At 41.2% G+C, this 25,420-nt stretch overlaps 1 long non-coding RNA gene across 1 annotated transcript; it reads right to left on the bottom strand.

Annotated features, from left to right (window-relative positions):
• Positions 1 to 1,077: 1,077 nt before the first annotated feature.
• On the bottom strand, positions 1,078 to 12,976 carry LOC117191397. Its single transcript, XR_004474049.1, has 3 exons — positions 12,869 to 12,976; positions 6,544 to 6,546; positions 1,078 to 1,088 (listed from the first exon to the last, which is right to left on the bottom strand). It is a non-coding gene; the product is annotated as an uncharacterized LOC117191397 (long non-coding RNA).
• Between the last annotated feature and the right edge of the window lie 12,444 nt (positions 12,977 to 25,420).

The raw sequence follows: 25,420 nt of genomic DNA, 5'->3' as shown, positions 1-25,420 counted from the left end.
TAAAAGCTATATTCAACCCCAACATGTTAATAACCCAATTTTAAACCAAAAACCTTTTAACGCTATCACCGTTAGTGGTAGCATAAAAATAACACACCATAAAATTGCAAACCTTTTCAATATCCCTAATATTAATGTAAAATTCTTTCTGTTACCCACCTTAAAATCATTTGACGCCATACTAGGAAATGACTACCTCAAAGAATTAGGAGCAGTCGTTGACATAAAAAAACCAACACTAACAATAAACAATGGTCATGTTATTCCGATAAAGGAAAAATTCTTGGAAGCTGTGAATGTCATATTCAATAGGACAGAACATCTAACAGAAACACAAAAACTAACCCTTGAAAACCTCTTTAAAACACACTCTAATTTGTTCGCAGATCCAAACAGAAAACTTACTTACACCACAAACATTAAAGCAGATATCCGCACCACCTCTGATACTCCAGTTTATACACGATGTTACCTCCTACCAGTAGGATACAAAACAGAAGTAGAGAAACAAATAAAATAACTACTAGATGACGGGATAATTAGACCATCTAGGTCCCCGTACAATTCCCCCGTATGGCCGGTTCCGAAAAAAATGGATGCCTCTCAAAAGAAAAAATTCAGAGTAGTTATCGACTACAGGAAACTAAATTTAGTTACTGTTGCCGATAAATATCCCATTCCAAATATAAATGAAGTTTTAGCACAACTAGGAAACAGCAAGTTCTTTTCAGTACTAGATCTTAAAAGTGGTTTCCATCAAATTCTATTAAAAAAATCAGATATCGAAAAAACTGCATTCTCCATCAACAACGGTAAATACGAATTCACACGTCTCCCCTTTGGACTAAAAAATGCACCGGCAATATTCCAACGCACCCTTGACGATATCCTACGACCACATATTGGTGAAATCTGCTATATTTATATTGACGACATAATTATTTTTGGGAAAGATGAAAAAAGACATGCTAACTGTTCGGGCCAGCCGCTGAAGAATAACCGTAACTTTAACATTAGTATTGTATGAGCAGAGAGAGCCGCCTATGTTGTAAAACGTTGACGTTCTGCAGAGCTGCTGCGCTCTCCCGCTAAAGGGGCTCTCTGCCGCCGCCACTTCGGCAACTACTTTGATCTGCTGCCGCCACTTCGGCAATCACTTTGATCTAACGCCGTCGTCTATAGTTTAGTTCTATGCTAACCCCTCTGCGCATTGGTTGCATATCGATCTCGCATAAGGTTTATCTGGCAATAGCAAGCAATCGGCTTCCGCTAAGCCACCAAGATTAAATCCGAATTGTAAAGTTTAACCCGAAATCTCTTTTCATTTTTGAAACACATAGGTGCCAAAAAAGCTTGGCATCGCAAACATTGGTGACCCCGACGTGATATAAAACCATTGCTTAATCGCGTTCCGTTAAAACACTTATTATTTATACAATATTTTGTTGTTGGGTAGTTTAACTACCAACAAATACATTTGGGTGCACGTTGAAAAACAGTTTAAAGTGCAAATTCAATGAGAGTGCGGCTGGAATATTTATAGACAAATTCCGGTACTTTAAGCGTCGAATCTCTCATTCTCTGCGCAGCTGCAGCCGCGGTTCTTGACTTTTCGTGTCTTGCATTCTCGCTCTCGCGTCTATACATCGTCGCTTAAGCGGTATTTCATTTTCATCGATAAGCTGACCGCCGCGGAAGTCGAGGTGCGCCTTGATATGTTGGCAGAAATTCGAGAGGAATTTAATAAGGCCCATAATGAGTTGGAGGCTGTCGATCAAAACGAGATTGGGAGTGAGCTGCGCGAAATCTTCGATACTCTTTTCATATCGTTGAAAGCTGAGTTGCTGGCTGCTGTTGAAGTAAGCCAGTCACACGCCGCTGCCCATTCTACGACTCTGCCAAGCCATTCCGGACATAGTACCATCATCATGGCTCACAAGCAGCGACTTCCTGAGCTGAAGGTGCCTAAGTTTTCTGGTGGATACGTCGAGTTCTCGGATTTTATGGCAATGTTCAAATCGGTGATTGAAGCGGATGCGGATCTCAGTGACATCGAGAAATTCCAGCACCTTCGCTCTTGCCTCGCTGATGCGGCTTTGGATTCGGTTCGATCGTTAGAGCTCTCCAGTGCCAATTATCGTTCGGCTCTGGATATACTTAATAAACGCTTTAATAACAAAAGACTTGTTTTCCAGGCACACATCAAGAAGATTCTTGGGCTAAAGAGGGTAGACTCGCCTTCTGCTAAAAGGCTTCGGGAGTTTTCGGATGCAGTCAATTTACACATGCGAGCGTTGCAGACATTGGGAACTGCTGAGGAGATTTCAGGATTCATGGTCATCAACATGCTGCTGCAGAAGTTGGATTCGAAGACGCAAACCAAATGGGAGGAGCACACATCGTCGGATGCTATACCTACCGCAGAGGAATTCTTCGAATTCTTGCAGCAACGCTGCCAGAAAATGGAGCGGTTGGAATATGCTACAGCGACACACGCTAGTAGCGATCAGGTGGGAAAAACCATTCCTATACGCAGGTAAAGAAAACGTTTGTAGCTTCCAACTCTTCCGCCGACCCGTCTGTATGCGTTTTTTGCCACTCAGCGGGCCATGGAATATACTCGTGCAAGATATTCGGAAATCTCTCACCGTTGCTGCGCCACAAAGAAGTGAAGAAGCTTTCCCTATGCTTCAATTGCCTAAATCCGGGGCACCGGACCCGCGCATGCAATAGTGGAAAATGTCGAGTATGCGGCGGTAGGCATCATAGTTTGTTGCACTTCGATAGTATACAGCCCACAACACAAGGCTGCCCAGGTATTACTCCTCCCGATCTGGCCGTTCAACCGGACACTCTTTCCGTTGCTCAAAATTCTGCTAGCAGCTCGTCTCTACCTTCGTCTACCTCTCTTGCTGCCCAAGGTCTTCACTCTGATGTCGTGCTTCTGGCTACAGCCGTGGTTCTCGTGAAGAATCGGTCTGGCGTTTTAGTTCCTTGTCGTGCCATCTTAGATTCAGGATCGCAGCTGCATCTCGTCACATCCAGGTTCGCCCAGCAGCTTCAGCTTAGGAGAACTCAATCGTCTGCACTTGTGTCTGGGCTGGGCGATACCAGCGTTTCTACTGAGGGATCCACCATTTGTATGCATTCTCGCACCTCTGCTTACACAACTACGCTTACTGCTCTCATCGCCCCCACGATTACCGATTCTCAACCAAGTATGACAGTAAATGTATCCGATTGGCGTATTCCATCTAACATTCAGCTCGCTGATCCTGCATTTTTCAATCCTCAACGGGTTGATCTTCTCATTGGTGCGAGCGTTTTTTATGATCTCCTCTGCGTAGGGCAAATCAATCTCACCGATGGACTGCCTCTTCTGCAGAAGACCCGGCTTGGGTGGATCGTATCTGGCGGTGGACTGAAGGTATCAAGCTCGGCGCTTTTGGCTACGCACAATTGTCCAGATTCGATAGCTGAGATGGAAGCAAGGTTGGATAAAACTCTTCGTATGTTTTGGGAAGTCGAGAATTGTGTGGAGGCTGGGTTGAATACCAAAGAAGAAGACGATTGTGAAGCACATTTCGTAAGCCACCTTTCACGGTTGCCATCCGGGGAGTATGCAGTTCGTCTGCCGCTAAATAACAATACTGATCGTTTAGGAGAATCTTATGCTCAGGCTTATCGACGGTTCATCAGTCTGGAGCGAAAACTGGAGCGTAATCCTACACTCAAGGAGCGGTATTCCGCCTTTATGAGGGAGTACATTGATTTGCATCATATGCACCAAGTCAACCCTGATTCCCGTAGTCTCTGCAAATATTTCTTGCCTCATCACTGTGTCCTAAAGAAGGACAGTACGACGACAAAACTCCGTGTCGTTTTCGATGGATCCGCAGCTGCATCAACTGGATATTCTCTAAATGATGTTATGATGACAGGCCCTGTTATTCAGCCTGCATTGTTTAACATATTGATTCGCTTTCGAACATATCCAGTCGCTCTCACTGGGGACATTTGTAAAATGTACCGCTGCGTACTAGTGTCTCCACCCGACAATTTGTATCAGTGCATCCTATGGCGAGATTCCATCGAGTCCGAGGTTCAAGTCTACACATTAGACACCGTCACATACGGGACGAGGGCTGCATCATTTTTAGCGGTCCGCGAAATGCACCAGCTGGCCATCGACGAGGGTGAGTCCTACCCTCTTGGCTCAGCTGCTCTGCGGCAGGAGTTTTACGTGGATGACCTTATTTCGGGCGGTAATTCGGTCGCACAGGTCATGGACAAGATGCACCAAACATCAGCTTTACTGTCCCGTGGTAATTTTAGACTTAGGAAATGGTGCTCCAGTCACCAGGAAGTACTTGAGAGAACCCCTGAAGATGACATAGAGAAGTTCCTAAAGTTTAATGATGGAAGCGACATTGCCAAAACTCTCGGCTTAGCGTGGGACCCTGCTTCGGATCAGCTGCTTTTTGCCTTATCCGCACTGGACACAAACTCAAAGCCATCAAAGCGGTCGGTTTTATCTACGATTGCGCGGTTCTACGACCCTATTGGATTGATAAATCCAGTCATTGTCAGGTGCAAAATCTTCCTTCAGCAGCTTTGGAGAGAAAATTTGGATTGGGATGAAAGCCTACCCTCAGCGTTGCATTCAACTTGGATGGACTTGAGAAATAGTTTGGCAAGCATTTCTCGGATCTCATTTCCTCGCTTGGTTCTTCGTTCTAGTGTGGCTACAGAAGTTCACGGATTCTGTGATGCCAGCTTAGAAGCATATGGCGCTTGCGTGTATGTCGTGTCCAGGGAAGCCCAGTCTTTGAGCCACGTTTTGTGCTCAAAGTCGCGAGTGGCGCCGCTAAAGACTATATCGATTCCTAAGCTGGAATTAAGTGGAGCCCATTTGCTTGCGAAAATCATGCAGAATGTAAAGGACATGGGAATCTTTACAGGTCGGTTCTATTGCTGGTCGGATTCGTCAACAGCATTATCTTGGATTAGGGACGAGCCAGCTAAATTTCAAGTTTTCGTGGCAAATCGAGTGGCATCAATTCAGGAGTTGACGGCAGCCATGGAATGGCGCTATGTTCCCACATCTTTAAATCCTGCTGATATTCTCTCGAGAGGCTCGCTTCCCAACCATCTTATCCAGTCAGAGCTATGGTTTCACGGCCCATCCTTTTTGATAGGCTCCAAGGATAAGTGGCCTGTATCTCCATCTAACAACATAGCAACTTTGGAGCTTCGCAAGAGAGGATTGCTAATCACGTCTCCACATGCCGATCTCACGTCCGGATGCAAATTTGCGAATTCATTCTTTCGCATGCAGCGCACATTCGCCTACATGCATAAATTTATACATCGTCTTAGGCATCCAGGACTCACCGTTTCTGATATTCGGCAAGGAACGCATCTTCTAATTCGACACATTCAGCTGGCAAATTTGTGGATGGACATAAAGGAGATTCGGCGCAATGGTCAAGTCATGAAATCCAGTTCTTTTAGTTCGCTCAACCCGTTCATCGATCATTCTGGACCACTTAGAGTTGGAGGTCGTCTTGGCAACTCATCGCTAGGATTTGACGCTCAGCACCCGATCATTCTGCCAAAGGGACATTCCATTACCTTTGCGCTGATAAGAAACCTCCATGCCGGACCTCGCGCCTTGCTATCCAAAATTCGGTTGGAATATTGGACCATTGGAGGTGTTAAGGCAGTGTCAAGGGTCGTCAGCAGATGTGTGAGATGCTTCAGGACTAGGCCGCGCATGGTCGAACACATCATGGGAGACCGTATTCATCTGTTTCACTTCTAAGGCTATACACATGGAGCTCGTAAAGGATTTGACCACCGCATCATTTCTAGGCGCACTAAAGCGTTTTACTTCCACTCGAGGAAGGCCAAGTCAAATTTGGTCGGATAATGCAACAAACTTTGTTGGGGCCAAGAACGAGCTTCTGGAGATAAAGAAGCTTTGTCTGAGCGAACCGCATATGAAGGAGGTCGATGAATCCTGCTTGGCTGACTCGATCGACTGGCGTTTCATCCCACCTCGCTCTCCGCATTTTGGCGGGTTGTGGGAAGCGGCCGTGAAGACCGCAAAATATCACCTGTACCGCTCGACGAGCTGCGCACTCTGATCTGTCAGATCACTGCAATTGTTAACTCTCGCCCTTTGCTCTCGCTTTCAGAAAATCCTGATGATTTAGACGTTTTGACTCCTGCTCATCTGCTTTTAGGCGGCCCCCATGAGCAAATCCTCGAGCCTGACCTAACGAAGCTGAACTACAATCGCCTGGATGGCTGGCAGCGGGTCACCCAACTACAGCAAATATTTTGGAGCCGTTGGCGCGAAGAGTATCGCACTCTTTTGCAAGAGCGCGCGAAGTGGCGTACCCCCGCGCAAAACATCTGCAAGAACGACCTCGTTCTGGTGAAGGACGAAAATCTTCCTCCAATGCGTTGGCCACTCGCTAGAGTGGTCGATGTCGTTTTGGGCAAGGACGGAGTGTGTCGCGTCGCTGACCTGAAGACATCCTCAGGAAACATCAGGAGGGCCGTCACTCGGCTATGTTTGCTGCCCCTTAAGGAATCTGTTGAGAGACTAGCTCCCAACGGGGGGAGTATGTTCGGGCCAGCCGCTGAAGAATAACCGTAACCTTAACATTAGTATTGTATGAGCAGAGAGAGCCGCCTATGTTGTAAAACGTTGACGTTCTGCAGAGCTGCTGCGCTCTCCCGCTAAAGGGGCTCTCTGCCGCCGCCACTTCGGCAACTACTTTGATCTGCTGCCGCCACTTCGGCAATCACTTTGATCTAACGCCGTCGTCTATAGTTTAGTTCTATGCTAACCCCTCTGCGCATTGGTTGCATATCGATCTCGCAAAAGGTTTATCTGGCAATAGCAAGCAATCGGCATCCGCTAAGCCACCAAGATTAAATCCGAATTGTAAAGTTTAACCCGAAATCTCTTTTCATTTTTGAAACACATAGGTGCCAAAAAAGCTTGGCATCTCAAACACTAACAATCTCGCGACCATATTCGATACGCTTGAACAAGCCAATATTAAATGCCAACTCGACAAATGCGAGTTCTTTAAAAATAAAGTAGAATTTTTAGGATTTATTATTTCCGATAGAGGCATAGAAACCAATCCTGCAAAGGTGGAAGCCATTTCCAAGTATCCTTGTCCGAAAACATTAAAGGATCTCAGATCCTTCCTAGGATTGTCCGGTTACTAAAGAAGATTCATAAAAGACTATGCAAAGCTAGCCAAACCACTTACCTCATTATTAAGAGGGTAAGATGGTCGCGTATCTAAAAACAAATCGAGCAAAAAAATCATTCACCTTGACCCAGAGGCAATGGAAGCTTTCAAAAAACTCAAGAACACCCTCATTTCCACAGAAGTCATTTTACAATACCCAGATTTCAATAAAGAGTTTCAACTCACAACAGATGCCTCAAATTTCGCATTAGGAGCAGTTCTTGCTCAAAATGACAAACCAATATCCTTCATTTCCCGAACCCTTTCGAAAGCCGAAGAAAATTATGCAGCAAACGAAAAAGAAATGGTAGCAATAATATGGTCATTGAAGTCTTTGAGAAATTATCTCTATGGGGGAGCAAAGGTTAAAATTTACACCGACCATCAACCCTTAATCCATTCCATGAGCGATTAGAATGGAAACGCGAGAATAAAACGATGGAGAACATTTTTGGAAGAGTACGACTATCAGCTAATCTACAAACCAGGAAAAGCCAATGTAGTAGCTGACTCTTTGTCCAGAATCAAGGAGATAAACTCCATCACGACACAACATAGTAGCCAAAGTTCCTCCGAAAGGTTAATTCATAGTATGGAAATACCAATAAATGCTTTTAAAAACCAAATCTTTATTATTCCAGGAAACGAAAATAATTACAAATATAGTATACCATTTCCAACATTTCATCGACATGAAATTACACAAAACACATTCACCGAAGCTGATTTATTACAAATATTAAAAAAATACCTTAACCCCTCCGTTATTAATGGAATTCAAACAACCGAACATATTATGGGACAAATCCAAAAAATATACCCATCAAATTTCTTCCAATACAAAGTTAGATTCACACAAAGTAGAGTAGAAGATCTAAGTAACGAAAGCCAACAAGAAGAAGAGATCTTAAAAGTTCACTACAGGGCCCACAGGAATGCCGTAGAAAATCAAAAACAACTCATCGAAAAATTCTATTTTCCAAAAATGAAACAGAAAATTTCCACTATAGTAAAGCAGTGTCAGACTTGTAAGGAAGTAAAATACGACAGACACCCACCCCACTAATCCCAAAATCGTGGAAACACCAATACCACAATATCCAGGTCACACTATTCACATTGATATTTATACACAATAGACAAATTTTCAAAATTAGCCCAAGGAAGAATCATCAAATCCAAATCCATCGAAGATATAAAACCATCGCTGCATGATATTCTGTGTTATTTCGGCGTACCAAAAAATGTAGTAATTGACAATGAAAAATCCTTAAATTCAGCTTCCATAACGTTTATGATGAAAGACCAATTGGGAATTCAGATATTTACAGCTCCACCCTACAAAAGCTCAGTAAATGGACAGGTAGAAAGATTCCATTCAACCCTCTCAGAAATAATGCTGTGTTTAAAAAGTAAAGGAATCTATAGCACATTTAAAGAATTACTGAATCAGGCCATTTACGAGTACAATTTCTCGATACACTCAGTAACCAACAGAAAACCGTTAAAAAAATTCTTTGGTAGAAAAGTAACAACGATATTTTTACGATATTCTTCATTCTCTTCCAGATTGATAACATCATTACTCCTCCTACAATTAGTAGCTGGATCTATCGAAATAACCAACTATACCGATAGCCATGTTTTAACCATTCATACTAAAACAGGCAAACTAACCTCAGAACATACAAAACTAATTCATGTCATAGATTTAACACTAATAAAACAAACTCTAGACCAAACTCTTTGGTACATAGAAAAAGAGCTAAAAAATAATGATTTTTATAATACCTTGGACCATGAAATAAACCAAACTTACCTTATATTAAATACACTTGCACCCACTCGACATAGTAGATCTATAGATATGATCGGCACGGCATGGAAATATATAGCCGGAAGTCCCGATCATGATGACCTAAATATGATCCAAAATAATCTTAATGATATAATTTCAAATTATAATAAGCAAATAGTAATAAATACACAATTTGAGAAACGAATAAACAAACTCACAGAAATAAACAATAGACTCTTGAATACAATAAAAAAAGACAATTCATTCAGCAACGAAATAGACATTAGTCTACAAATTCAAACCCGACTTATAAAAGAAGAACTAATCAATGTAAAATATGCAATTCAATGGGCAAAAATAAATATAGTAAACACATTCCTTCTTAACGAAAACGAAATAGAGACAATTAAATAAAACTTTAAGGAAATACTAACCCCACCCAATTCAATAGAAGAAATGCTTGAGTTTGCAGACGTCTCAATTTTATATAATAAAAACTCATTACTCTATATTATTAAGATCCCTAAGTTATAAAAAGAAACCTATAAAGATATCATTATTCGACCGGTAGTCCGAAAAAACCTCATTGTTAATTTGCCTTTCCAAGAAATATTTATTTATGAATTGAGCACTTACGGAATTAATAAACCATGTAAAGACTACAATAACGTAAAAATTTGCAAAACAAATAAATAATCAACTTAAACCACGATAACTGTATTAGTAGATTAATGATAGGGAAAGATTCCTCGTGTAACTACAGCAATGCAGAACACATCGAACCTATAGAAGAAATAGATTCCGACTCACTCCTCCTAAATAACTTCAACGGAACAATAAAATGGCAAAACGGCTATGAAAAACTAAGGGGCACGTACTTACTTAAGTACTGGAACGATACAATAAACATTAACGAAAAGAAATTTACAAACATTCACAAAACTATAACCAAACCACAAACTCCAATGGTACAAGTAGGCCCATTGCAAGAAAAACGCATAAAAATACTTTCTCTCAAGGCACTCGATGAACTTCACATCAACAATACGAAACACTTAAACTTCCTTCAAACTCACTCCTCAATAAATAGTATGACTCTTATTACGCTATTTACAATTGCAATAATACTGATCATAATATCACATGTGTGTCGAAAACCACAAAAAGTGATACTCAACATTCCTCCAGAGATATCAGACATAAAAATTAAAACCGATACAAAGATATCAACAAACACAAACCAAAATCTTGAATTTATTAACATACCATATTTCTAGAAGATTTAACACCCTTAGAGTTCAATACTCTTATTTCCAATTAAAACAGAAAAAAGTATAAAAATTCTTGCCCAATAGTTTATTACCCAATTGTAATAACAATGCGCAAGAATTCTGTCACAATTTACATAAAAAGTAAAAACCATTTCCTGCCTAAAACAAGAGGCGAAACATTGTATTTCTGGAAGTGCTTTTGCGCTCCACTTCAAGTCAGCACTTCACGAGAAACCATCGCCTCCACCCCGTCTTCGACGTCGCGACTGCGATAATGTCGACAATGCATTTCTGATGACTCCGCTGTTCTTCACCCCCCACATCGACCAGCAACATTGACTTCCTATTGCCGGTGAATAACTGCAACTCCGCTGTCGCCACTGACGCCGCCGCCTACAATAATTCTGAAGACCCCAACAATTCGGCCTCTGCCGAAGTTCCTCTGCCGCGTTCATCGATAGGTTTCTTTAAGAATTATAATTCTAGATTTAAGCTGTCACATTCTGATATTCAATAAAAGCACTTCGCTAAAGTGAACAGAATCAAAATAATCTTTTATTTTGTCCTTCGAATAAGGATAAAATTAACTTATATATATAGTGCTGTCCGGAAATATATATTTCCACATATATATGCTGGAAGCATATAATTACAAGTGCCGTGCAGTCCAGTGGTCAGTGAATGACAAGAATTTAGTGCAGATATATTTAGGAAGAAAGGGAAGTGTACCTAACCTGCCCCATCGCGGTATAGTCTCGAGAAGACTACCCTGGGAGCTGGAGTAGGCGAACAGTTGTCGAGGTTTCTCCAACTCCAACCATAATTCATCTTTTCTGGAACTTATATTACCACCGAGTTCGGAATCTCCAAAGATCCAAGTGGAACAGATCAGCCTCAATCGCCAAGAGTGTTTAGTGCTGCTCAGTCATAAATCAAATCAAATATAGGCTTGGCGGAGAATTCGTCAGTACGGCCAGGAACCATATACATCGCACCTGGTGACCTCTAACCAACTTCAGGCGGGCAAGAGTCTACAAAGCAGCAGCACGGGATCGAGTTTTGTCCAATTTACATTTAATTCATTATCAAGTCCCAACGCATAAACATCAGCAAATTAACGTAATGTAACTGAACTTTATTAACTCCTTGATGTTACGCGCGTACATACCTACATACATATGTGCAGATGCACACTAAATTATCTTTCGGTTGTTACCTTTTGGTACAATTTTCGCGATAGAGCATAAAAATTAAATTTCTGTCTGTATTATGAAAACCAAAACAACTGGCTGATGACTATGCGACGGTGTTTGTAGCGTAATTGTATCGTATGCCTTATATATTTATGATTTCCCTAGAAGATAGAAGATAGTACAAATTATATTCCACTTACAGAACGACCAATCAATTACTATAATAGGCAAATAGAACTGATTAAAGGTAATGAGGATAAGATGGAAACATCCCACAAGATACTGATAAAAATCACATTAACTGAAATGACAGAGTAATTAGCAAAAGATATAATCAAGGAATATGTGTGTACCAAAAAGAGTGCACTATATTTCAATAACGAAGTAGACTTCCCACTATTCCTAAGGGCATTCCTGGAGATAATCAGTCCAAATCACTTCACTAAGCTGATTAAATCCAGTACCAAACTCATAGATATTCCGAACCACTCCGAATTCAAGGAACAAATATTGAAGAATCATAAAGAGCTACTTCACCCAGGTATCGAAAAGACCACTAATTGGTTTAAAGGAAAATTCTACTACCCCGATTATCAAAAGTTAATCCAAAATATCATCAATGAATGTCCTACGTGCAACGTTGCTAAAACAGAGCATCGTAACACCAATCTAACCTTCGAAATCACCCCTGAAATACAAAATATCAGAGAAAAGTATGTCATGGATTTCTATTTGGTAGGCAATCAACAATTCCTATCATGCATTGATGTATATTCTAAATTCGCTACCCTTGTAGAAGTTAAGAGTCGTGACTGGTTAGAAACAAAGAAAGCCATCATAAAAGTCTTTCACGAAATGGGCAAGCCACAGGGAATTAAAGCCGACAAAGATTCAGTCTTTATGTGCGCAGCATTGCAAGCATGGTTGAATGCGGAAAATGTGAAAATCGAAATCACTACCAGTAAAAACGGAGTTTCTCAAATATATTAAATAGATATCTTCAGGATTATGCTGTTGAAGCTTATATAGCCTTCATTCATGGTGGCAGTAAAATGTTTATTGTGTTTCAATGTGTTTTTATATAAGTGGAGCCGTACCTGTTGGATTCTCCCATTATAAGGACACTAGCTTCTTAAATGGACAAATTGCGTCTAGCAATAATAAGATTGAGCAATAACAGGTCTGTGATGCCCTTAGATGTCCTGGGCTGCACGCGCGCTACAATGAAAGTATCAACGTGTATTTCCTAGACCGAGAGGTCTGGGTAAGCCGCTGAACCACTTTCATGCTTGGGATTGCGAACTGAAACTGTTCACATGAACTTGGAACTCCCAGTAAGTGTGAGTCATTAACTCGCATTGATTACGTCCCTGCCGTTTGTACACACCGCCCGTCGCTACTACCGATTGAATTATTTAGTGAGGTCTCCGGACGTGATCACTGTGACGCCTTGCGTGTTATTGTTGTTTTGCAAAAGTTGACCGAACTTGATTATTTAGAGGAAGTAAAAGTAGTAACAAGGTTTTCTTAGGTGAACCTGCGGAAGGATCATTATTGTATGTTTCTACCGTTAACAAAACTATATATATATTGCCAATTTACCAAACAAAATATGTTTTTATAAAATCATAATTGTAAAATAAAATATATTCAGTTGTATATATTATATGTTTATATTAATTATATTTCCAATATACTCATTTAGTAGTAGCTATACATATGACATTGAGTTCTATGTGTCTACATCGACATTTTGAACGCATATCGCAGTCCATGCTGTTTGGTACTTTAATTAATTATACCCGATACTCAAAATGAGTATTGGGGTATATTAGATTTGTGGTAAAAGTGGATGTGTGTAACGTCCAAAAGGAATCGTTTCCGACCCGATAAAGTATATATATTCTTGATCAGCATCAATAGCCGAGTCGACTGAGCCATGTCTGTCTGTCCGTCTGTCCGTCTGTCCGTCCGTCCGTCTGTCCGTCCCCTTCAGCGCCTAGTGCTCAAAGACTATAAGAGCGAGAGCAACGATGTTTTGGATCCAGACTTCTGTGACATGTCACTGCTACAAGAATATTTCAAAACTTTGCCCCGCCCACTTCCGCCCCCACAAAGGGCGAAAATCTGTGGCATCCACAATTTCGATGATACGAGAAAACTAAAAACGCAGAATTGGAGAGAATGACCATATATATGAGATTGCCGAATCTGGATCAGATCAGATCAGATCATTTTTATAGCCAAAAGGAACAAATCAATTTGCACTGGCTACGCAGCACCCGACGTCACGCTCAGAGTGATTTTCTGTCTCTCTCGCACGCACTCTTTGTCGTGTCGTTTAATATTAGCGGCGTCTGCCGGAGGAGAGCCATACTGACTTAGTATCGGGTATAACTGTAGAGTTGCGGTCTCCGCAGCAACTCACAACGTTCCCCCTCGTTTTATAGTGCTGCTTGGACTACATATTTTTTTATTTCACTTAACTTAGCGTACAATGGTTAGTTAGTTTCCCCGACGATGACTGAGGTCAGATGTCTTGAACGGAATTAACTTGGGTGAATTCTCCGACGGTGTCGCGATTGACGTTTGTCTTGAATAGAACTGACTTGCCTCCTTAGATGTAGACTATTTATATTATGATGCTCGGCGTTGGCTTCGACTTCGGCTTCGGTGATGGAGTACGTGACTCGATCGATATGTGGGAAAGGCGGCTTTTGATGAAAGGCTTCCGCTGCGTATGATCGGTGCATTACTTGGGGGTGGCTGAGAATAGGGCCTCTGATTGGTGAGCTAGGATGGCGTGGTTCTTGACAATCGATTAGTAATTGATCTCTGGAGAGTGGCGTGATTCTAGTGCGGCTGGATACGCGGCATCTATTGTTTTATGTTCATTGTTTATGGGGGTTCGAGGCTGAGGGTGTCGGATTGTTTATAGGTGCAGGGTGCAGGGTAATAGACATAGATAAGGGTATTGCCTATTTCATGAGGCAGACGCGGAGTGACTTTAAGGAGCTGACCGTTGGTTTTAGCCATGGAGGCTCAGTTTAGCAGATATCCGCACCACCTCTGATACTCCAGTTTATTCACGATGTTACCTCCTACCAGTGGGATCCAAAACAGAAGTAGAGAAACAAATAAAAGAACTACTAGATGACGGGATAATTAGACCATCTAGGTCCCCGTACAATTCCCCCGTATGGCCGGTTCCGAAAAAAATGGATGCCTCTCAAAAGAAAAAATTCAGAGTAGTTATCGACTACAGGAAAATAAATTTAGTTACTGTTGCCGATAAATATCCCATTCCAAATATAAATGAAGTTTTAGCACAGCTAGGAAACAGCAAGTTCTTTTCAGTAATAGATCTTAAAAGTGGTTTCCATCAAATTCTTTTAAAAAAGTCAGATATCGAAAAAACTGCATTCTCCATCAACAACGGTAAATACGAATTCACACGTCTCGCCTTTGGACTAAAAAGTGCACCGGCAATATTCCAACGCACCCTTGACGATATCCTACGACCACATATTGGTGAAATCTGCTATATTTATATTGACGACATAATTATTTTTGGGAAAGATGAAAAAACACATGCTAACTGTTCGGGCCAGCCGCTGAAGAATAACCGTAACTTTAACATTAGTATTGTATGAGCAGAGAGAGCCGCCTATGTTGTAAAACGTTGACGTTCTGCAGAGCTGCTGCGCTCTCCCGCTAAAGGGGCTCTCTGCCGCCGCCACTTCGGCAACTACTTTGATCTGCTGCCGCCACTTCGGCAATCACTTTGATCTAACGCCGTCGTCTATGTCGTTTTCGATGGATCCGCAGCTGCATCAACTGGATATTCTCTAAATGATGTGATGATGACAGGCCCTGTTATTCAGCCTGCTTTGTTTAACATATTGATTCGCTTTCGAACATATCCAGTCGCTCTCACTGGGGACATTTGTAAAATGTACCGCTGCGTACTAGTGTCTCCACCCTACAATTTGTATCAGTGCATCCTATGGCGAGATTCCATCGAGTCCGAGGTTCAAGTCTACACATTAGAAACCGTCACATACGGGACGAGGGCTGCATCATTTTTAGCGGTCCGCGCAATGCACCAGCTGGCCATCGACGAGGGTGAGTCCTACCCTCTTGGCTCAGCTGCTCTGCGGCAGGAGTTTTACGTGGATGACCTTATTTCGGGCGGTAATTCGGTCGCACAGGTCATGGACAAGATGCACCAAACATCAGCTTTACTGTCCCGTGGTAATTTTAGACTTAGGAAATGGTGCTCCAGTCACCAGGAAGTACTTGAGGGAACCCCTGAAGATGACATAGAGAAGTTCCTAAAGTTTAATGATGGAAGCGACATTGCCAAAACTCTCGGCTTAGCGTGGGACCCTGCTTCGGATCAGCTGCTTTTTGCCTTGTCCGCACTGGACACAAACTCAAAGCCATCAAAGCGGTCGGTTTTATCTACGATTGCGCGGTTCTACGACCCTATTGGATTGATAAATCCAGTCATTGTCAGGTGCAAAATCTTCCTTCAGCAGCTTTGGAGAGAAAATTTGGATTGGGATGAAAGCCTACCCTCAGCGTTGCATTCAACTTGGATGGACTTGAGAAATAGTTTGGCAAGCATTTCTCGGATCTCATTCCTCGCTTGGTTCTTCGTTCTAGTGTGGCTACAGAAGTTCACGGATTCTGCGATGCCAGCTTAGAAGCATATGGCGCTTGCGTGTATGTCGTGTCCAGGGAAGCCCAGTCTTTGAGCCACGTTTTGTGCTCAAAGTCGCGAGTGGCGCCGCTAAAGACTATATCGATTCCTAAGCTGGAGTTAAGTGGAGCCCATTTGCTTGCGAAAATCATGCAGAATGTAAAGGAAATGGGAATCTTTACAGGTCGGTTCTATTGCTGGTCGGATTCGTCAACAGCATTATCTTGGATTAGGGACGAGCCAGCTAAATTTCAAGTTTTCATGGCAAATCGAGTGGCATCAATTCAGGAGTTGACGGCAGCCATGGAATGCCGCTATGTTCCCACATCTTTAAATCCTGCTGATATTCTCTCGAGAGGCTCGCTTCCCAACCATCTTATCCAGTCAGAGCTATGGTTTCACGGCCCATCCTTTTTGCTAGGCTCCAAGGATAAGTGGCCTGTATCTCCATCTAACAACATAGCAACTTTGGAGCTTCGCAAGAGAGGATTGCTAATCACGTCTCCACATGCCGATCTCACGTCCGGATGCAAATTTGCGAATTCATTCTTTCGCATGCAGCGCACATTCGCCTACATGCATAAATTTATACATCGTCTTAGGCATCCAGGACTCACCGTTTCTGATATTCGGCAAGGAACGCATCTTCTAATTCGACACATTCAGCTGGCAAATTTGTGGATGGACATAAAGGAGATTCGGCGCAAGGGTCAAGTCATGAAATCCAGTTCTATTAGTTCGCTCAACCCGTTCATCGATCATTCTGGACTACTTAGAGTTGGAGGTCGTCTTGGCAACTCATCGCTAGGATTTGACGCTCAGCACCCGCTCATTCTGCCAAAGGGACATTCCATTACCTTTGCGCTGATAAGATATTATCATGAAAGAAACCTCCATGCCGGACCTCGCGCCTTGCTATCCAAAATTCGGCTGGAATATTGGCCCATTGGAGGTGTTAAGGCAGTGTCAAGGGTCGTCAGCAGATGTGTGAGATGCTTCAGGACTAGGCCGCGCATGGTCGAACACATCATGGGAGACCTACCTAAGGAACGTTTGGAAGGATCTCGAGCTTTTGAAGTCACTGGAGTAGATTACTGTGGACCTTCTTTCTACCGATCAGAAATCCGCACGAGGCCTCCGATCAAGTGCTACATTAGCGTATTCATCTGTTTCACTTCTAAGGCTATACACATGGAGCTCGTAAAGGATTTGACCACCGCATCATTTCTAGGCGCACTAAAGCGTTTTACTTCCACTCGAGAAAGGCCAAGTCAAATTTGGTCGGACAATGCGACAAACTTCGTTGGGGCCAAGAACGAGCTTCTGGAGCTAAAGAAGCTTTGTCTGAGTGAACCGCATATGAAGGAGGTCCACGAATCCTGCTTGGCTGACTCGATCGACTGGCGTTTCATCCCACCTCGCTCTCCGCATTTTGGCGGGTTGTGGGAAGCGGCCGTGAAGACCGCAAAATATCACCTGTACCGCTCAGTTGGACCATCTGTGCTTAGCTTCGACGAGCTGCGCACTCTGATCTGTCAGATCCCTGCAATTGTTAACTCTCGCCCTTTGCTCTCGCTTTCAGAAAATCCTGATGATTTAGACGTTTTGACTCCTGCTCATCTGCTTTTAGGCGGCCCCCATGAGCAAATCCTCGAGCCTGACCTAACGAAGCTGAACTACAATCGTCTGGATGGCTGGCAGCGGGTCACCCAACTACAGCAAATATTTTGGAGCCGTTGGCGCGAAGAGTATCGCACTCTTTTGCAAGAGCGCGCGAAGTGGCGTACCCCGCGCAAAACATCTGCAAGAACGACCTCGTTCTGGTGAAGGACGAAAATCTTCCTCCAATGCGTTGGCCACTGGCTAGAGTGGTCGATGTCGTTTTGGGCAAGGACGGAGTGTGTCGCGTCGCCGACCTGAAGACATCCTCAGAAAACATCAGGAGGGCCGTCACTCGGCTATGTTTGCTGCCCCTTAAGGAATCTGTTGAGAGACTAGCTCCCAACGGGGGAGTATGTTCGGGCCAGCCGCTGAAGAATAACCGTAACTTTAACATTAGTATTGTATGAGCAGAGAGAGCCGCCTATGTTGTAAAACGTTGACGTTCTGCAGAGCTGCTGCGCTCTCCCGCTAAAGGGGCTCTCTGCCGCCGCCACTTCGGCAACTACTTTGATCTGCTGCCGCCACTTCGGCAATCACTTTGATCTAACGCCGTCGTCTATAGTTTAGTTCTATGCTAACCCCTCTGCGCATTGGTTGCATATCGATCTCGCATAAGGTTTATCTGGCAATAGCAAGCAATCGGCTTCCGCTAAGCCACCAAGATTAAATCCGAATTGTAAAGTTTAACCCGAAATCTCTTTTCATTTTTGAAACACATAGGTGCCAAAAAAGCTTGGCATCTCAAACACTAACAATCTCGCGACCATATTCGATACCCTTGAACAAGCCAATATTAAATGCCAACTCGACAAATGCGAGTTCTTTAAAAATAAAGTAGAATTTTTAGGATTTATTATTTCCGATAGAGGCATAGAAACCAATCCTGCAAAGGGGGAAGCCATTTCCAAGTATCCTTGTCCGAAAACATTAAAGGATCTCAGATCCTTCTTAGGATTGTCCGGTTACTATAGCAGATTCATAAAGGACTATGCAAAGCTAGCCAAACCACTTACCTCATTATTAAGAGGGGAAGATGGTCGCGTATCTAAAAACAAATCGAGCAAAAAAATCATTCACCTTGACCCAGAGGCAATGGAAGCTTTCAAAAAACTCAAGAACACCCTCATTTCCACAGAAGTCATTTTACAATACCCAGATTTCAATAAAGAGTTTCAACTCACAACAGATGCCTCAAATTTCGCATTAGGAGCAGTTCTTGCTCAAAATGACAAACCAATATCCTTCATTTCCCGAACCCTTTCGAAAGCCGAAGAAAATTATGCAGCAAACGAAAAAGAAATGGTAGCAATAATGGTCATTGAAGTCTTTGTGAAATTATCTCTATGGGGGAGCAAAGGTTAAAATTTACACCGACCATCAACCCTTAACCCATTCCATGAGCGATTGGAATAGAAACGCGAGAATAAAACGATGGAGAACATTTTTGGAAGAGTACGACTATCAGCTAATTTACAATCCAGGAAAAGCCAATGTAGTAGCTGACTCTTTGTCCAGAATCAAGGAGATAAACTCCATCACGACACAACATAGTAGCCAAAGTTCCTCCGAATGGTTAATTCATAGTATGGAAATACCAATAAATGCTTTTAAACACCAAATCTTTATTATTCCAGGAAACGAACATAATTACAAATTTAGTATACCATTTCCAACATTTCATCGACATGAAGTTACACAAAACACATTCACCGAAGCTGATTTATTACAAATATTAAAAAAATACCTTAACCCCTCCGTTATTAATGGAATTCAAACAACCGAACATATTATGGGACAAATCCAAAAAATATACCCATCAAATTTCTTCCAATACAAAGTTAGATTCACACAAAGTAGAGTAGAAGATCTAAGTAACGAAAGCCAACAAGAAGAAGAGATCTTAAAAGTTCACTACAGGGCCCACAGGAATGCCGTAGAAAATCAAAAACAACTCATCGAAAAATTCTATTTTCCAAAAATGAAACAGAAAATTTCCACTATAGTAAAGCAGTGTCAGACTTGTAAGGAAGTAAAATACGACAGACACCCACCCCACTAATCCCGAAATCGTGGAAACACCAATACCACAATATCCAGGTCACACTATTCACATTGATATTTATTCCACAGAAAGAAATTTAGTTTTGACAGCAATAGACAAATTTTCAAAACTAGCCCAAGGAAGAATCATCAAATCCAAATCCATCGAAGATATAAAACCATCCCTGCATGATATTCTGTTTTATTTCGGCGTACCAAAAAATGTAGTAATTGACAATGAAAAATCCTTAAATTCAGCTTCCATAACGTTTATGATGAAAGACCAATTGGGAATTCAGATATTTACAGCTCCACCCTACAAAAGCTCAGTAAATGGACAGGTAGAAAGATTCCATTCAACCCTCTCAGAAATAATGCTGTGTTTAAAAAGTAAAGGAATCTATAGCACATTTAAAGAATTACTGAATCAGGCCATTTACGAGTACAATTTCTCGATACACTCAGTAACCAACAGAAAACCGTTAAAAAAATTCTTTGGTAGAAACGTAACAACAAATCCTGACCAATACGAAATAAGCCGACAAAATAATATTGACAAACTTAAAAACAAACAGGACTCGGATTTAAAAACTCACAACAAGAAAAATAAAAACCGATAATACTATACTCACCAGGTCAAGAAATATTCGTAAAAATAAACACACGGTTAGGATCAAAATTGTCTCCAAGATTTAAAAAAGAGACAGTAAAGGAAGACAATAACACGACACTACAATTAAAACTGTGTCAGGAAAAATTGTTCACAAAAGTAACATAAAAAGTTAATAACTGTCCGATATTCATAGGTCCATGTCCATGTCCGTATTAAAATGACTAAAGGTTATATTATATGAAATAACTACACCCAAAACTAAAAGATTTATCCGATTGCGGGTTCCATCCGATTATAGCACCACGAATCGGAAAATACCCGAAAATATAATTTTTTTACGATATTCTTCATTCTCTTCCAGATTGATAACATCATTACTCCTCCTACAATTAGTAGCTGGATCTATCGAAATAACCAACTATACCGATAGCCATGTTTCAACCATTCATACTAAAACAGGCAAACTAACCTCAGAACATACAAAACTAATTCATGTCATAGATTTAACACTAATAAAACAAACTCTAGACCAAACTCTTTGGTACATAGAAAAAGAGCTAAAAAATAATGATTTTTATAATACCTTGGACCATGAAATAAACCAAACTTACCTTATATTAAATACACTTGCACCCACTCGACATAGTAGATCTATAGATATGATCGGCACGGCATGGAAATATATAGCCGGAAGTCCCGATCATGATGACCTAAATATGATCCAAAATAATCTTAATGATATAATTTCAAATTATAATAAGCAAATAGTAATAAATACACAATTTGAGAAACGAATAAACAAACTCACAGAAATAAACAATAGACTCTTGAATACAATAAAAAAACACAATTCATTCAGCAACGAAATAGACATTAGTCTACAAATTCAAACCCGACTTATAAAAGAAGAACTAATCAATGTAAAATATGCAATTCAATGGGCAAAAATAAATATAGTAAACACATTCCTTCTTAACGAAAACGAAATAGAGACAATTAAATAAAACTTTAAGGAAATACTAACCCCACCCAATTCAATAGAAGAAATGCTTGAGTTTGCAGACGTCTCAATTTTATATAATAAAAACTCATTACTCTATATTATTAAGATCCCTAAGTTATAAAAAGAAACCTATAAAGATATCATTATTCGACCGGTCGTCCGAAAAAACCTCATTGTTAATTTGCCTTTCCAAGAAATATTTATTTATGAATTGAACACTTACGGAATTAATAAACCATGTAAAGACTACAATAACGTAAAAATTTGCAAAACAAATAAATAATCAACTTAAACCACGATAACTGTATTAGTAGATTAATGATAGGGAAAGATTCCTCGTGTAACTACAGCAATGCAGAACACATCGAACCTATAGAAGAAATAGATTCCGACTCACTCCTCCTAAATAACTTCAACGGAACAATAAAATGGCAAAACGGCTATGAAAAACTAAGGGGCACGTACTTACTTAAGTACTGGAACGATACAATAAACATTAACGAAAAGAAATTTACAAACATTCACAAAACTATAACCAAACCACAAACTCCAATGGTACAAGTAGGCCCATTGCAAGAAAAACGCATAAAAATACTTTCTCTCAAGGCACTCGATGAACTTCACATCAACAATACGAAACACTTAAACTTCCTTCAAACTCACTCCTCAATAAATAGTATGACTCTTATTACGCTATTTACAATTGCAATAATACTGATCATAATATCACATGTGTGTCGAAAACCACAAAAAGTGATACTCAACATTCCTCCAGAGATATCAGACATAAAAATTAAAACCGATACAAAGATATCAACAAACACAAAAAAAGATCTTGAATTTATTAACATACCATATTTCTAGAAGATTTAACACCCTTAGAGTTCAATACTCTTATTTCCAATTAAAACAGAAAAAAGTATAAAAATTCTTGCCCAATAGTTTATTACCCAATTGTAATAACAATGCGCAAGAATTCTGTCACAATTTACACAAAAAGTAAAAACCATTTCCTGCCTAAAACAAGAACCGAAACATTGTATTTCTGGAATTGCTTTTGCGCTCCACTTCAAGTCAGCACTTCACGAGAAACCATCGCCCCCACCCCGTCCTCGACGTCGCGACTGCGATAATGTCGACAATGCATTTCTGATGACTCCGCTGTTCTTCACCCCCCACATCGACCAGCAATCGATCGACTGGCGTTTCATCCCACCTCGCTCTCCGCATTTTGGCGGGTTGTGGGAAGCGGCCGTGAAGACCGCAAAATATCACCTGTACCGCTCAGTTGGACCATCTGTGCTTAGCTTCGACGAGCTGCGCACTCTGATCTGTCAGATCCCTGCAATTGTTAACTCTCGCCCTTTGCTCTCGCTTTCAGAAAATCCTGATGATTTAGACGTTTTGACTCCTGCTCATCTGCTTTTAGGCGGCCCCCATGAGCAAATCCTCGACCCTGCCCTAACGAAGCTGAACTACAATCGTCTGGATGGCTGGCAGCGGGTCACCCAACTACAGCAAATATTTTGGAGCCGTTGGCGCGAAGAGTATCGCACTCTTTTGCAAGAGCGCGCGAAGTGGCGTACCCCCGCGCAAAACATCTGCAAGAACGACCTCGTTCTGGTGAAGGACGAAAATCTTCCTCCAATGCGTTGGCCACTGGCTAGAGTGGTCGATGTCGTTTTGGGCAAGGACGGAGTGTGTCGCGTCGCCGACCTGAAGACATCCTCAGAAAACATCAGGAGGGCCGTCACTCGGCTATGTTTGCTGCCCCTTAAGGAATCTGTTGAGAGACTAGCTCCCAACGGGGGAGTATGTTCGGGCCAGCCGCTGAAGAATAACCGTAACTTTAACATTAGTATTGTATGAGCAGAGAGAGCCGCCTATGTTGTAAAACGTTGACGTTCTGCAGAGCTGCTGCGCTCTCCCGCTAAAGGGGCTCTCTGCCGCCGCCACTTCGGCAACTACTTTGATCTGCTGCCGCCACTTCGGCAATCACTTTGATCTAACGCCGTCGTCTATAGTTTAGTTCTATGCTAACCCCTCTGCGCATTGGTTGCATATCGATCTCGCATAAGGTTTATCTGGCAATAGCAAGCAATCGGCTTCCGCTAAGCCACCAAGATTAAATCCGAATTGTAAAGTTTAACCCGAAATCTCTTTTCATTTTTGAAACACATAGGTGCCAAAAAAGCTTGGCATCTCAAACACTAACAATCTCGCGACCATATTCGATACCCTTGAACAAGCCAATATTAAATGCCAACTCGACAAATGCGAGTTCTTTAAAAATAAAGTAGAATTTTTAGGATTTATTATTTCCGATAGAGGCATAGAAACCAATCCTGCAAAGGTGGAAGCCATTTCCAAGTATCCTTGTCCGAAAACATTAAAGGATCTCAGATCCTTCTTAGGATTGTCCGGTTACTATAGCAGATTCATAAAGGACTATGCAAAGCTAGCCAAACCACTTACCTCATTATTAAGAGGGGAAGATGGTCGCGTATCTAAAAACAAATCGAGCAAAAAAATCATTCACCTTGACCCAGAGGCAATGGAAGCTTTCAAAAAACTCAAGAACACCCTCATTTCCACAGAAGTCATTTTACAATACCCAGATTTCAATAAAGAGTTTCAACTCACAACAGATGCCTCAAATTTCGCATTAGGAGCAGTTCTTGCTCAAAATGACAAACCAATATCCTTCATTTCCCGAACCCTTTCGAAAGCCGAAGAAAATTATGCAGCAAACGAAAAAGAAATGGTAGCAATAATGGTCATTGAAGTCTTTGTGAAATTATCTCTATGGGGAGCAAAGGTTAAAATTTACACCGACCATCAACCCTTAACCCATTCCATGAGCGATTGGAATAGAAACGCGAGAATAAAACGATGGAGAACATTTTTGGAAGAGTACGACTATCAGCTAATTTACAATCCAGGAAAAGCCAATGTAGTAGCTGACTCTTTGTCCAGAATCAAGGAGATAAACTCCATCACGACACAACATAGTAGCCAAAGTTCCTCCGAATGGTTAATTCATAGTATAGAAATACCAATAAATGCTTTTAAACACCAAATCTTTATTATTCCAATAAACGAACATAATTACAAATTTAGTATACCATTTCCAACATTTCATCGACATGAAGTTACACAAAACACATTCACCGAAGCTGATTTATTACAAATATTAAAAAAATACCTTAACCCCTCCGTTATTAATGGAATTCAAACAACCGAACATATTATGGGACAAATCCAAAAAATATACCCATCAAATTTCTTCCAATACAAAGTTAGATTCACACAAAGTAGAGTAGAAGATCTAAGTAACGAAAGCCAACAAGAAGAAGAGATCTTAAAAGTTCACTACAGGGCCCACAGGAATGCCGTAGAAAATCAAAAACAACTCATCGAAAAATTCTATTTTCCAAAAATGAAACAGAAAATTTCCACTATAGTAAAGCAGTGTCAGACTTGTAAGGAAGTAAAATACGACAGACACCCACCCCACTAATCCCGAAATCGTGGAAACACCAATACCACAATATCCAGGTCACACTATTCACATTGATATTTATTCCACAGAAAGAAATTTAGTTTTGACAGCAATAGACAAATTTTCAAAACTAGCCCAAGGAAGAATCATCAAATCCAAATCCATCGAAGATATAAAACCATCCCTGCATGATATTCTGTTTTATTTCGGCGTACCAAAAAATGTAGTAATTGACAATGAAAAATCCTTAAATTCAGCTTCCATAACGTTTATGATGAAAGACCAATTGGGAATTCAGATATTTACAGCTCCACCCTACAAAAGCTCAGTAAATGGACAGGTAGAAAGATTCCATT

This window comes from Drosophila miranda (genome assembly GCF_003369915.1).
Source record: "Drosophila miranda strain MSH22 chromosome Y unlocalized genomic scaffold, D.miranda_PacBio2.1 Contig_Y1_pilon, whole genome shotgun sequence".
NCBI classification, from domain to species: Eukaryota; Metazoa; Arthropoda; class Insecta; order Diptera; family Drosophilidae; genus Drosophila; species Drosophila miranda.
Note: the sequence above shows the minus strand (reverse complement) of the source record. Positions and strands in the feature narration are given on the sequence as shown.